Source organism: Schistocerca nitens, chromosome 9, assembly GCF_023898315.1.
Source record: "Schistocerca nitens isolate TAMUIC-IGC-003100 chromosome 9, iqSchNite1.1, whole genome shotgun sequence".
Lineage (NCBI taxonomy): Eukaryota > Metazoa > Arthropoda > Insecta > Orthoptera > Acrididae > Schistocerca > Schistocerca nitens.
Window position 1 is genome coordinate 460899665 of NC_064622.1, and position 7832 is coordinate 460907496.

General features: G+C 45.7%; 1 non-coding gene across 1 annotated transcript; it reads left to right on the forward strand.

Moving 5' to 3' along the window:
• Window positions 1-6714: 6714 nt before the first annotated feature.
• Trnal-caa (transfer RNA leucine (anticodon CAA)) lies at window positions 6715-6789 on the forward strand. The gene has a single exon. It is a non-coding gene; the product is annotated as a tRNA-Leu (tRNA).
• Window positions 6790-7832: the final 1043 nt, after the last annotated feature.

The following is a 7832-nucleotide window of genomic DNA, read 5'->3' on the forward strand; positions in this document are numbered from 1 at the left end:
AGCACCATTGTTCTGGTGCTCAAACACAGTAAAAACCTGCTTGATATGGATATGTATCGGCCCATCAGCCTCACCAACGTTCTTTGTAAGCCGCTGGAACGTATGGTGCGTCGGTGGTTGGGTTGGGTCGGGTCCTGGAGTCACGTGGCCTACTGGCTCCATGTCAGGGTGACTTCTGCCTGGGTTGCTCTACCATTGATAATCTTGTGTCCTTTGAGTCTGCCATCCAAATAGCCTTTTCCAGAGGCAACACCTAGTTGCCGTCTTTTTTGATTTAAGAAAAGTGTATGTCACGACCTGGCTGAACCATCAATTAGGGCGATTCACAAACAACTACTTAGGTACACATGTTATTCCAAAAACGTTATCGTGGAAGTAGGGGCCAGGAGGTGCTAGTGAAGAAAAAAAAAACACACACATTGATAAGGTTATCTTTTTATTTTAAAGGGCTTTCTCAATAATAAAGTTTTAAGTCTGGCATTTAGAAAAAAAAAAAAAATACAATTTCAAAAGAATTTCGAATAGCTGACAAATTTTCTTTATGAAAAGGAGATTGCCAGGTATGACGTTAACAGCTTCCCAATAGTAAGATTTTAACTTGAGATACATATGTATAAGACAACAATTAAAGAAAAACCTCTTTTAAATAGCTGGCAAATTTTCTCTGTGTAAAGGATTTTGCAAGGTTTGACATTAACAATAAGAAGATTTTTAACTTGTTATATCAATACGGGAACAATTCTAAAAAACTAAGTAGCTAGCTTGTACTAAGCAAAAATAGTTGTCTCTCGCCAGTTACATAACTTATATTTGTAACAAGATAAATGTGAATAAGCCAGCACACAAACCTTCACATTGAAGGCAGCTCCCAAAAAAATTTTTCCTTAGCTTGGTGAGGGAGTGACACGTGTAAAGGGGCCCAAATCACAATAGACGGAATAGTTACTGGTGGTCTACGGGGCCATAGCAGATCAGCCCCAAACCTTCCATTACAAGCTGCCACCTCCCCGAGTTACTCAAAACCAGAAGATGTAGCAAGGGCGGTGCCTGCACAGACTCCAAACCACAGAGACCCGTGACACCGACCCTAAATCACCCAATCGAGGTGTAAATGAAAACGTCCTGACCAAGAAGCAATTACTACATTCCTGTGAAGAAGCAAATGAAAACTGTGGTGGGACGACCCTAGCAAAACCACTGGTGAAGAAACTCATACACTTCACTAGAACTTGAAAACCTTCTCTTATACATATATAGATATATAACTAACTGTGTTACAGTACTCAACTTCTCACACTCCACCACTAGCGCTGGGAACACGTCACACTTCCAAATGCTCGTCAGAGCGAACTGCTGCCATTGGTTTTAACGGCTGATAAGAAGACATACGGCCCCATGCGCTGATCTCCTGCACCACAGCTTTTAAGCTTCATAAGCCACATACATGCGGGTAAGGCAGATTTAGCCCCTGACAGCCAAGAGGTCGGCCAAAGCACGTGGCGAGCAGTTGACAATCCCGAACAGCAGGGCCCCGCTCGCGCCAGCATCTCTCTCGGCCACCACCCAGTATGTACTTCTCAATCGTCACGCAACCGTGGACTTGCTCCACCTCCCGCCAGAGAGCAATAGCGATCCAAACAGCGCACCAAACCGAAAGCGCCACCGCAAACACTAGACGCGAAGTGAAAGCACTCCGCCTGGTACGCTTTTCGAAGAGCCGGACACAACTGTGGCTCAATTCCCCCCCCCCCAAAGGTGACCACGCGCTAGTAACCGAAAGCTAACTTAACCGGACTTAACCTGGCTCAAATGGACTCAGTACTCCGTACCAGACTGATTTAACTTAACCAGCAAGTTAACTGGACCCAGTATCCGTACGATGGTACAAGGGCTCAAAAAACAGGGCGTAAATTTGCTCTCTCTGCCTTCGCCCCTCCCCCGCCCAGAGAAATTCCTGATATAAACCTGATCGCCTGGTTTTCCCTTATAAGGCCGCCAATTGCGATTATATCTCAAAGCTTGTCTACCACGAGCCGCAGCAATATTCTGGCGCACCTGATTCCAATTCTTTTTAATCGGACAAGGGGTTACCCACTCGTGGAGTAGGTCTTGGATCCGCCACATGTTTGACAAGGGGGAATTGACCGGATAGGCGAACAACAAAGAGGCTGGAATAACTTGCAACGCCTCGTTTACCACCGTATTACATGCCAAGTTGATCCACGGTAAATTGGAATCCCACCTACTCGGACTACCCTGATGGTAAATTATAAGGGCTGATTTCAAGTTCCGGGTCAACAGAAAGGTCCGATCTTACTCGTCGGCTTTGACCCGTGACGTAAGCGTGTTGTGGTGTGTGACGTCATTACGGCGCGGAAAACCTAATACATGGTTTGATGTACTCTTGTTTAAAGAACATGTATACGTAATATGAAGCAATTTGATGAACATATTGATCTGTAGCGTAGCCCACTTGAGGTTAGGTTGGGAGTTTTTTTTTTTGGAATGCGGCCGCGGCAGCGGCCGCCTATGATTCGAAAATATTGATTTGACACTAATGAAGCCTGTGGGGGACTCCCCCCACCGCATAACGACATATTTAGTTTCTCCCCACCCAAAAACCCCCAATTTCCCACGCTTGTCCCGTTACAGTCATTAGGCTTTTTGTGAAACTTGTGTATTTCAGTGTTTACAATACGTATTCGATGTTTTTATATCCGCCATATTGGAATTGTTGTTTATGGTCGTTTCCGCGGTATTTGTGACGTCATGGGTCAAAGCCGACGGGTAAGATCGGACGCTTCTGTATTTCCCAAGTTCCTATTCATGTGCTCTGCAAAAGATCCCTGAGAGTAATATGGGGTAGTGGTTATATGTTTAACACCATTCCCTAAACAAAAGGCCTTAAACTTTGCCGAAACAAAGGCAGGACCATTATCACTGACCAGACTCTTAGGTGGACTGAAAAGAGATATGTTGGTGAGATGCGAGATAGTGGCTTCAGTAGTAATGTTCCGACTAGGAACCAGCCACGTAAACCGAGAGAAAGCATCACTGACTACTAATATATATAAATTGCCTCTCTTGGACCAAGGCAACGGACCCACATAATCAATATGTAAATCGTCCATAGGGTTGCTCTCACGCTCTGAGGACAATAGACCCTGCCGCACGGCATTGTTAGGTTTAGCAGCCTGACATAAGTGACACTTAGCTTCCAGCTGTTCAACATCCCGTTCAAGGTGAGGCCACGTAACATATTGTTTAATCCATTGAATAGTTTTATATGTGCCAAAATGAACACCCACCAAGGAACAATCATAATACTGAAACAAGGGTTGAATCAACAGTTGGGGCAAGCAGATCCTGGGATGACGATCTCGACCCACTTCTTTACACAAAATTCCTTTCCTAATACTATATCCCTGAACTAACTCACCCGACTTCACCCATTGCTTAATTGGTGCTATTTGGAAATGCTTATCCTGATTCTCGGTAAGATTCCTGAACAGCTGGGGTACCTCGCCCAAGACCGTGGCCTGAACTTCTTGTGAATAATCTTGTCTGTTGCCGGAACCCTTCTGCTGCTGGTCAAACATTCGAGTAAGGGCGTCCGCCACCACATTCTCGGTACCCCTAATATGTTTTACCGTGAACTTAAAAGCCGAGATCCTCATGGCCCACCGGGCTATCCGCCCCGTCTTGCATGGTCTGGCCAGGACGCAGCTTAAAGCCTGATTATCAGTCTTGAGCTGGAAAGGCTTATGCTCCAGATAAAAACGAAATTTCTCCAAAGCAAAGAGAACAGCTAACGCCTCGCACTCGTACACTGAGTACTTTGACTCAGCGTCATTTAGCCTGCGAGATGCATAAGCCGGAGGTTGTCTATTGCCCTCCGACTCTTGTAAAAGAACAGCCGAAACTCCAGCATTTGACGCGTCCGTTTGCACAAGAAAGGGTTTTTCAAAGTGGGGAACCCCAAGGACCGGCGGGTTGGCAATAGCCGTTTTAATCTGCTCAAAGGCAGCCTGCTGAGTGGGACCCCAAACAAAACTAACACCCTTCTTACGGAGTTGATTAAAGGGTGCGGCTAAGGAGGCAAAATCGGGTACGAAACGCCTAAAATAGTTCACCATACCAATGAACTTTGCCACTCCCTGCATATCCTCAGGAGGGGGCAAGGCACGCAAGGCTTTCGTGCCAATCTGATTGATCCGGACTGACTGTCCCGAAACGATATGGCCCAAAAAGGAAATTTGCAGTTTCGCCAGTGTAACCTTAGATGGTTTGACCGTTAGACCGGCCATCTGGAGCCTAGCCAGAACCTGACACAAATGGAGCAAATGTTCTTCAAATGACCTACTATAACTAGATCATCTAAATAATTGCAGACACAATGTAACTTTAAATCACCCCACACATTATCTGATAAACGGGTCAAAACAGCAGCCCCAGTAGCAAGACCGAATGGAACGCAATTGAATACATGCAGATTCCAATCGGTACAGTCAAAGGAATCTGATAATGGGCATGATTCAAATCAAGTACAGTAAACCAAGTCGCGCTAGCATACCAAGTAGTTGTGGAGGTGGGGAAGGGGTACTGATTCCAAAATCGCTTTCTCATTAAGATGCCGGTAGTCTACTACCGCCCTGAAATCCCCCCCCCCCCCAAAGGCTCCCCCCTCCCCCCGTCCTTGATCTTTGGGGACCAGAAATATCGGGGAGGCACACGGAGATGTGGAGGGACGAATAACTCCCTGCTTTAACATTTTACGTACCTTCCCTCGTAGTATTCTCATTTTGGGAGGAGACAACCGGTACGGGGATTGCCTAACAGGAATGTAATCGGTCAAACGAATGTCATATTCGAGATTGTTAATCACCCCCAGTTTATCTCTCAGTAAATCCGGAAACTGCCCTAATAACACACACACCTGCTGACCTTGCTGCGGCGAAAGGTGGCTGATATCCACTTCATCAACAGAAGCTACCATAAAGGCAGGGACCAATGACGACAACTCCTCCCGACATTCACAGAGATCGAACTTCTCCAGAGGAGCAAACTTAAAGAAGAAAAGCTCATTGAAATAATCCAACACCAGCTGCGTTTTAGAAATAAAGTCACAGCCAAGTACCAGGTTCACTGGCAAACGCGTCATGAGAGTGAAGGTGATTGGCCAAGAAAACTGCCCTACCGAAACACTACTGTTAACCCACCCCGCCAGAGACAACACCTGACCATTAGTGACACGACGTCTCCGAAGCGGGATCTTCTCGGGTTTAGGTTCAGTAAGGTGGCCAAACTCCAAAAACCAAGCCTCACTAAGCAAGGAGTACGTACTACCACAATCCAACAAGGCGCAAATGGGTTTGTGGTTAAGTTGAACACAAATATAGGGAAGACGCGACCAGGACTCGGCTACAACAGCACGCCCACAACAAGCTGTAAATTTACCAAACAAGGCGCACCGCTTTCCCTTATGTCATTTGTTACTCCTACTACAACGGGGAACAGGACAATCCCAAACTAAATGACCACCCTCGCCACAACGAAAACATCGCCTTGTCTCAACCCCCATGGTTCTACCCCGACCGCACTCCTCGGCCACCAAAAGTTCTTTTACGGGCCTAGAAACTGCAGCACCCCATTTCCTCTCGCATCTTTAACGCAGACGCCGTGACTCTTACTCCGCGCAAATCCTCCCATGTAACCGGAGGGGATTTGAAGATAAAATGCAATTTATCTGCAGTAGCCATCCCTTCCAAAATCACAGAAACCAACTGGTCCTCAGACATATCGACCAAGAGCGCTTGTGAGGCAACTTTCACCCTCTCCACATACTGCTGTAGGCTCTCGCACTCTCCCTGTACCCTCCAAATGTAGTGACACTCTAAATACTTCCTAAAGCCCGCAGTAATAATCTTCTGCCTAAGCTGAAGCAAGGACATCTGTTCAGCGAGAGCTCTGGAGACAAGATCTCTAAGTCCACCTGTGGCTAAAGGGTAGAGGAAAGCTAGAAGGGTGGAGTGCACTACCCCAAAGGAGTGGGCGTGCTGTTCAGAGTGAACCAGCAACAAAAGTACCTCCTCGATCTTACTCAAAGAATCAACAGTTAACTCCCCTATATCCTTCAAAAGAAGTCCAGTCGGGTTAGGTAATTTAGAAAAAGGTTCCACACTACCTTCCATCTTCTGGTTTTGAGCACTCAGCAAGATGCCCACCTACGCCCGATCCGGCTTGACCTGCCCACTGAATTCTTCAGAACCAAACTCTAAACAAGCTAAGCTTATGAAACTTCCTGGCAGATTAAAACTGTGTGCCCGACTGAGACTCGAACACGGGACCTTTGCCTTTCGCGGGCAAGTGCTCTACCAACTGAGCTACCGAAGCACGACTCACGCCCGGTACTCACAGCTTTACTTCTGCCAGTACCTCGTCTCCTACCTTCCAAACTTTACAGAAGCTCTCCTGCGAACCTTGCAGAACTAGCACTCCTGAAAGAGGAAGTTTCATATCAGCGCACACTCCGCTGCAGAGTGAAAATCTCATTCTGGAAACATCCCCCAGGCTGTGGCTAAGCCATGTCTCCGCAATATCCATTCTTTCAGAAGTGCTAGTTCTGCAAGGTTCGCAGGAGAGCTTCTGTAAAGTTTGGAAGGTGGGAGACGAGGTACTGGCAGAAGTAAAGCTGTGAGTACCGGGCGTGAGTGGTGCTTCGGTAGCTCAGTTGGTAGAGCACTTGCCCGCAAAAGGCAAAGGTCCCGAGTTCGAGTCTCGGTCGGGCACACAGTTTTAATCTGCCAGGAAGTTTCATATCAGCACACACTCCGCTGCAGAGTGAAAATCTCATTCTGGAAGCTAAGCTTAGCTGCAACGCAGCCACCTTCTGCTGCAACTCCGAAACGATCTTACGATCAGCGTCACTCGAAACCATTTGCTCTAAGTCAGAAACCCAGTTAGATATATGCACCAAATGTGCACCTAATCTAGTAGGTTATTTCCGGTTAGGCTAATCTACTGAAAGCCAACTAAGATTTTTTTCAAACTCACCCACCGCCTCAACGATTGTGGCTACGCCGGCCGGCAGACCATCAATGACTTCCTTAATAACAACAACAGGCCGCTGCAATGAATCTCTTAAACAAGTGGCCAGGTCTGAAACCGTGCCCTCCTTGTCAATCCCACGAATTTTAATTTTGTACAAAAGGTGCTCGCGCCGGAGCAATCCTAAGCCCGGGCACTCCTTCATCGTCATCACACCCTGAAATATACACTCTAAAAGTAAATGTGAACAAACAAACAAAATAAAAATAGTTTCTAACTAAACTTCCACCAGCAACTCAAGGGGATCAGGTAGCGAACATACAACCACACTCTGCTACCAGTAATGAACAGTCATTTAGAGCGATTCACAAACAACCACTTAAGTACACACGTTATTCCAAAAACGTTATCGTGGAAGTAGGGGTGAGGAGGTGCTGGTAAAAAAAAAAAAAAACAACAACAACATTGATAAGGTTATCTTTTTGTTTTAAAGGGCTTTCTCAATAATAAATTTTTAAGTCTGGCATTTAGAAAAAAACAATTTCAAAAGAATTTTGAATAGCTGACAAATTTTCTTTATGAAAAGGAGATTGCCAGGTATGACGTTAACAACTTCCCAGTAGTAAGATTTTAACTTGAAATATATATGTATAAGACAACAATTAAAGAAAACCTCTTTTAAATAGCTGGCAAATTTTCTCTGTGTAAAGGATTTTGCAAGGTTTGACGTTAACAATAAGAAGAATTTAAGCTTGTTATATCAATAAGGGAACAATTCCAAAAAA